Source organism: Phoca vitulina, unplaced genomic scaffold (assembly GCF_004348235.1).
Source record: "Phoca vitulina isolate PV1807 unplaced genomic scaffold, GSC_HSeal_1.0 scaffold9, whole genome shotgun sequence".
Lineage (NCBI taxonomy): Eukaryota > Metazoa > Chordata > Mammalia > Carnivora > Phocidae > Phoca > Phoca vitulina.
The window spans coordinates 50,003,412-50,016,166 of record NW_022589712.1 but is presented as its reverse complement, the minus strand read 5'-3'; the positions used below and the strand labels follow the sequence as shown (position 1 = coordinate 50,016,166).

The 12,755-nt window shown below is 39.1% G+C and overlaps 1 protein-coding gene and 1 pseudogene across 8 annotated transcripts in view; both read right to left on the bottom strand.

Moving 5' to 3' along the window:
- CDK19 (cyclin dependent kinase 19) overlaps window positions 1-12,755 on the bottom strand; it is a 171,079-nt gene that overhangs the window by 68,241 nt on the left and 90,083 nt on the right. The gene's annotated exons all lie outside the window — the stretch shown is intronic.
- LOC116634582 lies at window positions 10,335-11,787 on the bottom strand (annotated as a pseudogene).

Below are 12,755 nucleotides of genomic sequence, written 5' to 3'. Positions count from 1 at the left end.
GAGACAAGGAAAAGCATTACAGCTTTGAGGTTGGGAGAAATGTTGATTTTACTATCAAACATGATTGAGTTTGAGATGTTCGTGGGGCACCTTGATAGCAGTCTTGGATATGTGGATCTGGAACTCGGGAGAGAGTGTGCAATTGGAGACAAAAAACTGAGGTGTCATCAGCACAGGGATAAGATGGCTCCAGAAGTGTTTTGCATGCAAAGGTGAGAAGGGCAATTAGTAGAGAGCACTTTTGGGAAATAAAAACTTTTTTTTTAAGGATTTTATTTATTTGACAGAGAAAGAGAGAGCATGAGCAGGGGGAGGGGCAGAGGGAGAGGGAGAAGTAGGCTCCATGCTCAACAGGGACTGGATCGCAGGACCCTGGGATCATGACTTGAGCCAAAGGCAGACGCTTAACCGACTGAGCCACCCAGGCGCCCTGAAATAAAAACATTTAAGAGTCTGAAAAAGAAACATTTAAGAGAAAGAGGATGACACAAAGACTCAGAATGTGTACTCAGAGGAAAAGCCTTCTTCTCCCAGGAGAGAGGATATTGGTATAAAAACCAGAGGGTTTCCCTCCTCTCAGAAGGGAGAATAGATGATTTCAAGTGTTGAGAGAAGTGTCTATTAGATTTGTCAACATCTATTGGAGGTATTTAGGAAGCTTAGAAAGAACAGTTTTCTCCACTGACACTTCCAAAGGAAAAGTATCACAGCTGTCTTGTTCACTGTTATTTACTGCATGGAGAACAAGGCTGGTTATTCGGTGGGCACTCAATAATTTTTTTTTTTTAACTAAACTGAAAGTGGAAACAAAGTCAGATTGCAACAAATGCTAGGCTGCCCTTAATAGTTAGTGGTGAGGAGAAACTGACAGGCTATGAACGGGGGCACTAAGGCCTCAGAGAGGTGGTGTTATACTGTTTTGCTTTGTGTGATAGCAGAGTCTTCAATATTTTTTAAATATGGAGAGAGAAGAATCCACAGGGCAGGAAGAAAAAGTAAACATCTGCCCAGACTTCATATAAGACCCTTCCCAGAATTATTTGCTAACTTTGGCCCAAATGAATATCTAATTGGTTAAAGATCTGAAATTTTGTTTTAATGAGTAGGAAAAAAACAAATCAAGCAACACAGGATTATGATCCAGAACAGAACAGCCTCCTTATAAGCGAGCGAGTATGGCAAAATCAGCTACTGAACCACTACAGGTCTTTCCCCAGCTTCCTCCCTTCCTTTACTTCTAACTCACAAATTCTTTAAAGGTGTCCCTATAGCAGGGGCAACAAGACCTTGGGGGAGTCAGAGTTTGGTACAGGTGCAGTGGTAAGAAGGGGGAACTTAGGGAATAGGGAAGGGAGAAGGAGCTGAAAGAACCTTCAGGAAGGCTATTCTTAAATCAGGAAATACCAACATAGTTTCAGTTGTCAATTTAGTGATATGGTAAGATCCACATCGTTTTAAAAAAGAAGAAGGAGGAGGAGAAGAAGAAGAGGAAAAGAAAAAAAAAAGAAAAAGAAAGAAAAACCATGATCTCACATAAAATTTCCATGGTTCAGAACACCTCAAATCTAAATCTATGGCATCTATTAAATGTGAGCATTTTTTGGGGCGCCCGGGTGGCTCAGTCGTTAAGCATCTGCCTTCGGCTCAGGTCATGATCCCAGGGTCCTGGGATCGAGCCCCGCATTGGGCTCCCTGCTCAGCAGGAAGCCTGCTTCTCCCTCTCCCACTCCCCCTGCTTGTGTTCCCTCTCTTGCTGTCTCTTTCTGTCAAATAAATAAATAAAATCCTAAAAAAAAAAAAAAAAGTGAGCGTTCTTTAAAAGATCTGATCAAACAAAAAAATGGTCAGCAGTTTCTCTTATCCTAAACCTATTTCTGAAAACATCAACACTAGAGTTCCTTGACCTGATTCTCCAGCTTTCTCACTGGCTGGCCTCTGGCTTGTATTCTACCTCAAGCCACACCAACCCACCTTCAGGCTGCCCAATACCCCATGCTGCCTCAAACCACAGCTGGTTCACTGCCAGAAAGGCCTTGACCCCAACCTGCAAATACTGAGACACTCACCTTCAAGATCCAGCTCCACATCCTGGCCTTTTCTTGATAGCCCCTTTTTACCTTTCTCTGCCCACCATCCGCCCTCACTCAAAATATAATTGACCACTTCTCCACTGGTACCCTACTGTACCCACTTACTTTTATCATACCCACCTTTAACATCTGACTATTCTGGTTGTTTGATTGCCTACCTGGAAAGACTGCCACCTTTCTCGTTCATCTCATTCCCCAGAGCCTAGAACAGAACCTGACACATGTAAATTCTAAGCAAAGTGAAATATAAAAGATCGTGGCCAACAATTTTGGAAATACAAAATTCAATGCTCTCCACCAAAGCAATACTCTACCTAGATGTCTACAGCTTTGCCAACCATCTACAACACCATTAGAGCGACTGAACCCCAGAAATAAGCAATCACAAACAAAACCATTTCCAAATAGAGATAAATGTACTGTTTTTGCCCAGATTATGAAGGATACAAGTTAAAACATAACTTGTCTTAGTCTTCCCAGATGTAAACATGATTAAAACTCTAATTCTACATTTAGGAATGTGTTTCGATTACACTACTACATTTCCAACAGCCTTAATTTTACAGATTTTCTATAATCACAAAAATAGTTGTGCATCTCTAAAGAGAGTGATGAAATCCATATTATAAATCTGTATCATAAATCTTTCATCCACTTACCCTGAGTCATTTTTGCTTAACTGGTATTATCATTTGTTAATTACTTAGGCACACAGAAAGTTGTGGTTTTTTTTAAGATTTTATTTATTTGACAGAGAGAGAGAGAGAGAGCACAAGTAGGCAGACCTGCAGGCAGAGGGAGAGGGAAAATCAGGCTCCCCGATGAGCAGAGAGCCCTGGAATCATGACCTGAGCTGAAGGCAGAAGGCAGAAGCTTAACTGACTGAGCCACCCAGGCACCCCAAAAGTTTTAAACATTTTAAACATTTTTAAATTATAGAAGTAATATATGCCCAAATGCAATACCAGAATCCAAAAACGTAGAAAAGCACAAAGAAGAAAACATAGGTCACCTGCAATCCTACTAGACAACTTCAAGTACTTTTTATGTACTCCTAAGTTTTCTCCTACACACATACACATATGATACAATAATAATCACCATGACCACGAAAAAGCTGATGCTTTATATGATCTTATAACAGGATAATACAGGCATCCTGCTAAGCAATTCTGCCATGTTATTTCATTTAATCTTTAAAACAACCCAGTGAGATAGGTGCTATTTTTAATCCCTCTTTTACAGTGGAAAAACTGAAGAAGCTGAGAGATTAAGTAACTTGCACAAAGTGAATGGTAGAACGAGGATTAAGATAAATCTTTTGGGGGTGCCTGGGTGGCTCAGTCGTTAAGCGTCTGTCTGCCTTCGGCTCAGGTCATGGTCCTGGGATCGAGCCCTGCGTTGAGCTCCCTGCTCAGTGGGAAGCCTGCTTCTCCCTCTCCCACTCCCCCTGCTTGTGTTCCCTCTCTCACTGTGTCTCTCTCTGTCAAATAAATAAATAAAATCTTTAAAAAAAAAAAAGATAAATCTTTTGATGCCTAAATTCCAGATCCTATTTATCTATGTATGTGTTTACATACACACACACACAATATCTTCAAATATTTACACAAAAATATGGGAACACACTAACCACACAGTTTTGTAACCAATCTCCTTTCACTTAACATATTGGAAAAAACTTTTCTGTCCATAAATGTCTATCTACATCAGCATTTCAATGGCTGCATATTATCCCACTGTCTGGGAATGAAACAGACTGCTTTAACCAGTACATTTCTGTTACTCTGATATTACATATGCTTCTTAATATTAAAAACAATGTTGTAATGAATAGCTTTTGTCTATCAACTCCTTAAGACAAAAATAACCGAAATAGGAAAGCCCTTCTTAAGGCTTTTGGTAGTTATTCAGTTCTTAGCCACATTTCAAGGGCTCCAAAGAAGTGTGACTGGTGGCCACATACTGCACAGCACAGATACTTCCCTAACCGCAGACAGTTCTACTGGACAGCACTGGCCTACACTGTACTAGATGGTGCAGATCACAGCTGAATTCTCGAATAGGGCACAGCCTCCCCATTTAGCCTGAAGCGGGTAGGGGTAGGAAACTCCTCTATACTCACTTACTACTAAGGACCCCCCTCCACCGTGACGTCTACTCTGACCCCACAGCTGCAGCACACAGGATACACACTGGAGAGTCAGCTCCCTCCTGCAGCTCCAGGGTAGGATACAGATTTTACCTACTGACAGCACTGGTCCCATTTTTGTCTCCAGCCCCAGCTCCCAGCCTGCACATGCTACCAGGTTTACATGGAGAGGCAGGCTTTCTGATCGACCTCCTTAGCCAATTTCTCCCAAATGGGCTGGCTGGCAACTGGCAGGCTGACGTATACCCTCACCCTGCTCTTACCTTTACTGTTTCCTACCACAGCTCTTCAATAGGATGACAGTGGGAATGAGACTCTCCATTAGTTTTCCAAAGGTGATATAAATTTTTTTGCATTCTACCATTTGGGTTGTTTCAAAAGGAAATTGGTAAGAGGGTGAAAATAAAAAATAATCACCACCATGGACTTAGAAGTTAAAGCTTTTAAAGTTTATAGATATTAAAACAGTTTTAGATAACAACTTGATACCTCAACTATCTCTCTTTACCTTTCCATTTAGAATCCTCTTAAGAAGTACCTAGTGATGTAATGAGCACGGGGTATTAAATAAGACTGAGGAATCACTGAACTCTACCTCTGAAATTAATAATATACTATATGTTAATTAATTCAATTTACATTTTAAAAGTGTTTTTAAAAAAACAAAATAAAAAAATAAAAAAAATAAGTACCTAGAAAAGGTTTGCCTTGGTAAAGTGTCAGAATACATTAAGCAAGAAATAGTAGAGGGCGCCTGGGTGGCTCAGTCGTTAAGCGTCTGCCTTCGGCTCAGGTCATGATCCCAGGGTCCTGGGATCGAGCTCCGCATCGGGCTCCCTGCTCAGCGGGAAGCCTGCTTCTCCCTCTCCCACTCCCCCTGCTTGTGTTCCCTCTCTCACTGTGTCTCTCTCTGTCAAATAAAATCTTTAAAAAAAAAAAAGCAAGAAATAGTAGATTGTCCCAAATTTACTACATAAATAGCAACTAGACTTTACATGGGATCTTTATTCATGGCAATGCAATTTCTTTGAGGTAGAAAAGAAGGAGGTATTTTCCAATTTTTTACATAAGAAAATAAATACCAGCCCACATGTAATTACAGAATGAAAGAGCAAAGACTAAAAACAAGAATTGAAATTCCCAGTTCTCATTCACAATCATGCTAGAAAGCCTTTTTTAAAGAGTTTATTTTTATTTATTTATTTGAGAGGGAGAGAGAGCATGAGTGGGGGGTGGGGGGAAGCAGACTCCCCGCTGACCAGGAAGCCAGCCACTGGGGCTCAATCCCAGAACCCCAGGATGATGACCTGAGCAGAAGGCAGATGTTTAACCGACTGAGCCACCCAGACACCCCATAGAAAGCCTTTTTTAAGAAGCTATATTATTCTCTAAATTTTTACATACCATCAAAATATATATAGGAGAGTAGAATCTGACCAAAAACAGTATTAAAGTTAAAACTTCCAGTGGACAAATCATCTGTTTGCTAGGGATATATATCTATATATCATTATGGGTTACTATTTTTCCAAACAGACAAATAGGATTTTGACTTTAGGAATTCATCATCACAAAAAAAAAAAAAAAAAATTACAGTAGCAATTCTAATTTCATTCTCAAACTCCCTCTAATTCAGACAACAGAATATGTACAGAATTGAAAATATTATGCCATAAGAGCCGGTAGATCACATCTAACAATGCAAAGTACATGACACCATTTGAGAAGAAAGGCTGCCTGTGACTAGAAAAAGCAAATACAAGAGAAAAACATTAATTTCTAAGCAAACAAAATTAAAATTAGTCTTAAAGCCAACTCAAACAAAAACAAAAAGCTTTCACTTCATGCTTTGTCGAAATGCCAAGACGGTCTTGTGAGAGAAGATCTGTTCTGGTTCATCAGGAATGCACTTGCGGGTCATTTTTACTTCTTGGTAAATCTGGGCGAATCTCTGAAAGACCATGTTCTATCACTGCCCGACATGGCTGAGTTGTACGGGACCAGGAGCCAACCACCCAGAAACAACTCTGAACAGAAACCTGGGTCATCATCAGTCAGAAGACAGAGGAGGAGATCTAAATGGAAATATAATACACCCCTAAAACACACAAGAGGAATCCAAGCCACAATGCCGGAGGCTTTATTTCCCCATTAGATTCAAGCACTGTGCCTAAAGAAACAACAAAAAAAGGGGCAAGCCACAACAATCTAATCTTATCCCGTCTATAAGAGAGCCTCACAGATTATTGATGAATATTAGCAATATCCATTATAAACTATAAAGTTCTCAAAAACAAGAAAGACAATGTAATGAGAGGCATATTATAGAGAAAAGAAATTCAAGTACATGAAAAGGCTAAAACTTTTTAAAGCTAAAATCCTACACTAATTACACCTGAAAGAGAAAAAATGATACCTACTATGTATTTCATAGAAATATACTGTGATACATAATTTCAGTGTCTACATATTTATATGTTAATAAAGGATAAACACTCAGTGCCAGCTCTTTTCTGTAGAGAAGAATTAACAAAGTAATGAATTGTGCTTATTTATTAATTATACCTTCTACATCCAAGGCTAATTACTTTTTTAAGAAAGGGCCTGTCTCAACAAAAATCCTTAGTAAATGAAAACATGACTTGGATTTCAAAGGGTGTTTGAATTAGACAAGTCTGAAATTTTGTAACAGGCTCAACAAATATATGTACTACACCTTTAACAGAGCTGTTTACTTATTTAAAACTGGGAATGTCCTAAGTGCTTTCATCACCCTTTCAAAAAAATATTTTGATATGATTAAGGAAGAAAGAACAAGAAAATCACTGAAAGACAACAATCTGACACTTGTAAGGAAAGGGGGAAAAATGAGGTCTATCTTGATAGAGAATTTATAGGTTAACTATATACATATGATGCATATTACATAGAACATATGAAGGACAGGTAGTTTTTGGTACTAGCCGGTAAAAGTAGCTACTTTTTGGAATTAAAATAAAAACTAAAAAAAAAAAAAAAAATAGAACAGTATATGTTAACTAACTGGAATTTAAATAAATAAGTAAATAAATACAGCTACTTTTTTTTTAAGCTGCAGTTGTAGAAATTTACAATGCTCTAAGACAATGTCTTCCCAACTGATATTATTATGTAAGATATTAATAGCTATGCTGTCTCTTTCCTCCCCACCAAAATTCTGGGCTCAAGTAAGTTTGGAAATGCTGAGTCAAACAAGTTTCTTGACTATGTTTCAGAGACCTTAAAGACTACAGTGTGCTGTGGACTTCCAAGGGGGATTAAGCAGCATTTTCTAAATATATTTGACCATGGGATCCTCCCCCTTCCAAAGCAGAGCTTCTAGTAATATTACCAGGGACTAGTATTCTGTGGAACATATTTTGGGAAAGAAATAACTACTCTCAAGACAGCCTATATGTTCTACATTGAATAAAAACACAAATTTACTAGATAAGTTGTACAACAAACATTAAATAATGTTTGATTTCTGGAAATAGCAGGTCTATATGGAACCATACTGCTCACATCTATGGACAGTTCCTCTTCTAACAGATTTCACAAAGAAGACAGGGCCTTTGTTTCATTAGCTCTCATTCACCCCTCCCCCTATTCCTGTCCTTGGGGTCCTTGCTGTCCAGGTTTCCTTGGCAAGGTCGAAGAAGTGAGAATGCTGAAATATAAAAGGATCTAGATAACTGAACAGGACCGTGGGGAAGCAAGATAAACCAGGTGTTTATCCAAAGTGGCTGGAAACAGTGTCAGTGAAGGAGTAGGTTAGTTAACGATAGAGACCCTATTAATGCTAATTGAGCAGTATATAGTTTCATGTCAGAAAGGCATGCATGAAGCTCACAACAGTAAGCAGTCAAGCAGATCTAGGAGAAGACGGCAAGGAAAGTGTAAACAGTTGAGAGACACTGCTCATGACTACAAAGAGGGCCAGCCAGTTAAAAAGCAACGTACTAGGGGCACCTGGGTGGCTCAGTTGTTAAGTGTCTGCCTTCAGCTTAGGTCATGATCCCAGGGTCCTGGGATTGAGCCCTGAGTCCGGCTCCCTGCTCAGCGGAAAGCCTGCTTCTCCCTCTCCCACTCCCCCTGCTTGTGTTCCCTCTCTCGCTGTCTCTCTGTCAAATAAATAAAAATTTTTAAAAATTAAAAAAAAAAAAAAAAGGCAATGTACCAATCACAGTACCCAGCATGAGACTGCCTCCTAGTGCTTTATTCTACCCGGCAAAATCCCTCTGAATGAGGCCCAAAACACACATACCTTGTATTGAAACCTGCTCTAAAGAATATTTATTTGACTTCATACATATTTTCACGAAGCATGTTGTATAATTTTTCTAAGCACAAAATAACAATGTTGAAATAAAGTTTCTTTTGATTTTAAAATTCTTACTTTAATATTTCACTGAGAATTATAATCACACTGAATATTCTTTTTTACTGAGCTAAAATTCCCATAATATAAACTTTACCATTTTAAAGTTCATTTAAATGTACTGGAAGTTCAGTGATTTCCAGGACATTCGTAATGTTGCACAACCAGCACCACTGTCTAATTCTGGAAAATTTTCATCATCCCAAAAAGAAACCCCATACCCATTGAGCAGCTACTCCTCATTCCTTGCTCATCCCAGCCCCTGGCAACCATTAATCTGCTGTCTCCACAGATTCACCTATTCTGATCATTTCAAATAAACGAAATCATACAATATGTGGCTTTGTGTATCTGGCTTCTTTCACTTAATATTATTAAGGTTCATCCATATCGTAGCAAGTATCAGTACTTCACTCCTTTTTATGGCTGAATAATATTCTATTGTATGGATATACCACATTTGGTTATCCACTTATCAGCTGATAGACAGCTGGGTTGTTTCCCTTTTTTGGCTATTACGAATAGTGCTACTATAAACATTTGTGCACCTGTTCTCAGTTCTCCTGGGTATTTACCTAGTTGCTGGGTCAGATGGCAGTTCTATGTCTAACTTATTGAAGAACCACAAAAATATCTTTCACAGCATCTACCTTATTTTATATTTCCACCAGCAATGTATGAGGATTCAAATTCTCCACATCATCATCAACAGTTCATATTTTCCTTTTATTATTATTATTATTGCCATTCCAGTGGATGAGAAGTGGTATCTCACTGTGGGTTTTAAGTTCCTTAATAACTAATGATGTTGAAAATCTATTCATGTGCTTATTGGCTATCTGAATACCTTCCTGGGAGAAATGTCTATTCAAGTCCTTTGTCCATTTTTAAATTAGATCGTCTTTTTTGGTGAATATTCATTTTTAAATCTATTAAACAACTATCTTTTCTTTAATTCTTCATGTCTAGGGGCGCCTGGGTGGCTCAGTCGTTAAGCGTCTGCCTTCAGCTCAGGTCATGATCCCAGGGTCCTGGGATCGAGCCCCGCATCGGGCTCCCTGCTCTGTGGGAAGCCTGCTTCTCCTTCTTCCACTCCCCCTGCTTGTGTTCCCTCTCTCGCTGTGTCTCTGTCAAATAAATAAATAGAATCTTTAAAAAAAAAAATCTTCATGTCTATAGACTGGTTTTATCAATACTTAGTAGGATATTTCCCTCTAAGACTTAATATTTTCCTCTAATATTTAATATTTTCTTCACTGTCCTCCACGTTTACATCTTACAATTACCTTCTGGGGCACTGAGGGCCAGTTCACAATATCTAACGTATCTAAGAGTAGCTTACTAAGTGAAAAAGAGAACATTATGCTACTAGGTTAACAGGTCAAGATTAACTTGGTCATTTAAATTCAGCCAACATTTTCTGAACACTCCTATATACAAGGCACAGTGTGGGCTTTGTTTAAAGTACTCAATTAGGGCACCTGGGTGGCTCAGTCGGTTAAGAGTCTGCCTTCGGCTCGGGTTGTGATCCCAGGGTCCTGGGATCAAGTCCCGCGTCGGGCTCCCTGTTCAGCGGGGAGTCTGCTTCTCCCTCTCCCTCTGCCCCTCCCACCTGCTTGTGCTCTCTCTCTCTCTCAAATAAATAAAGTACTTAAAAAAAAAATAAAGTACTTAGCTAATTATAAGTCTCATGAGTATTGAAAATCTTCACAATGATGCTACCATTCATTTCATGTGTTCAGTTCCTTGGCAAAAACTTTATTTAAATGATCTAATCAAATCTCTGAACTCTGAAATGTCATGTAGTTTGCTTTTCATAGCACTTTTTTTTTTTCTTTTTCTGTTCAGGAAGCATTTTATTGTTGCTCCAAGTTTAGGAATTTTCACTGACAGAAAATCAACACTTTCAGAAAACTTCCCGCATGGCCCTGCTGAGCTTCTGAATCTTGGTTTTCGCAGACATATCAGTGTATCTCTCTCCAATACAATCATTCCACCCATGATTGAGGGGTCAGTCTTAACTTCCAATTTCAAGACTTGGCCTTTACTTAGGAAGCTCTTCAGGACCGTTTTTAATTCAGTAAGAGTGGCTTCATCTAAAGGAGATGCAGTGATCACTGTGCACGGTACTTCTCCACAGTGGACGCTCATCATGGTCGAAAAGGCAGAAATGACTCCAGGGGTACTGTCCAAGCGACCATTCTCAGCAAGCAAATTGATCAGGTTGGATGTGAGAGGAAAGGACCTCTCTTTTGCGCTCATGTCATTTAAGCTTTTCACTTTCATGGAACGCTTTATATAGGGATTCATAATGGAAGCAGCCATTTTGGGTTCCTTCAAGATTTGTGCTACTCTCCACAATTCTTTCTCTACTTGTTCCAGTTTATTCTGTTTAGTTGCAGCAGAATAAAGAGCAGTGGCATACGACCTTCGATACCATATTCCTGAACAGGCGGCCGCACGAACTTGGAAAACGGCCTGACAACAGTCATACTAAAGCATCGCACCTAAGTTGCAAGGTGTCATGACATGCAAAGCATAGTGTTGATACGTAGTATAAAGAGCACGAATTTTCCTTCCACTCCATCTTCTATGTGACTGTGTGGGTTCGAATCTCAGCTCTACCTACCCCTTACTAGCTGAGCTGCCGGGACAGCCCAGACACTGCTGGGACGGCCATCTTCTCCCTTTTCATAGCACTTTTATAAGATTAAGTAATAGACTAAAAACAATGGAACATCTTTCTAAGAATAATCTTAAAGTATTTTTGGATTGTAAATATTTTTATTTTAGTATCCTAAAATAGTTGGCACTACTCAATGACATTCTTCATGAACAAAAGCATATTACATTTATTTAAAAAGCATACATTTTCTCTATGGAAGGAAGTGTAACAATGCCAATTGTGTTTTAAATCCATGGGGACCATTAAAAGGAGTTGCATAAATAATACTGTGACTTTTCTGAGCTTTGGGGTGGGCAGATTATGAAAAAAAGATAAGGCAATTAATTTACAGATATAAAACATTTCCTTCATTCCACATCTAACACTCAACTTTTAAGTACTTTTTTTAAATAAAGAATGCTCAAGTATAAGGAAATTATAGATATAGCAACATATGTATCATTTTTATCAGAGTATTTAACATGATTTATACCATAGAATTAATAAGTACTCTCTGTATAAAAAAAAAAATCAAGCCATAAAATTCATACTTTATCTATTTATAAAAAGTACCCATCACTGGACCACCTATTAGTTCAAACATTTTATCAAACTTCGGGGCACCTGGCCGGCTCAATCAGAAGAACATGCAACTCTTGATCTTGGGGTCATGAGTTTGAACCCCATGTTGGGTGTAGAGATTAATTAAATAAATTAAATTAAGAACAAAGTGCCAGAGTGCCTGGGTGGCTCAGCTGTTAAGCGTCTGCCTTCGGCTCAGGTCATGATCCCAGGGTCCTGGGATCGAGCCCGCATCGGGCTCCCTGCTGGCAGGAAGCCTGCTTCTCCCTCTCCCACTCCCCCTGCTTGTTGTGTTCCTGCTCTGGCTCTCTCTCTCTCTGTCAAATAAATAAATAAAATCTTTAAAAAAACAAAAAGTGCCAATCCAAATATTTTATCAAACTTTAATTTAAAAAGCATGACAGGAGCGCCTGGGTGGCTCACTCAGTTGAGTGTCTGCCTTTGGCTCAGGTCATGATCCCAGTGTCCTGGGATCGAGCCCTCAGTGGGGAGCCTGCTCCTCCCTTTCCTCCCTGCTTGTGCTCTCTCTTGCTATCCTCTGTCTCTCTCTCTAATAAATAAATAAAATCTTTTTTTTAAAAAAAGCATGACAAAGAAGAATATCTAATGAATGACAAGGGAACAATGTATACTATATAATCCCACATAATGCTGGTACTGAGGATTTAGGAACCATACTCTGAAAACCACTACCTCAGATTATGGCAAAGAATCTTTCTATAGAAAGATTCATTTAAAGAAGTATTAAAAAAAATCTTCCAAGATCGTTAGTCATGCCTAGGGTGGTTGCAGGCTTTGACAGACTCAAGTTAAACAGGAAACAGGAGCTCAAGGGTATCGTCCACAAGGGCTGTGTTAAGTAAAACC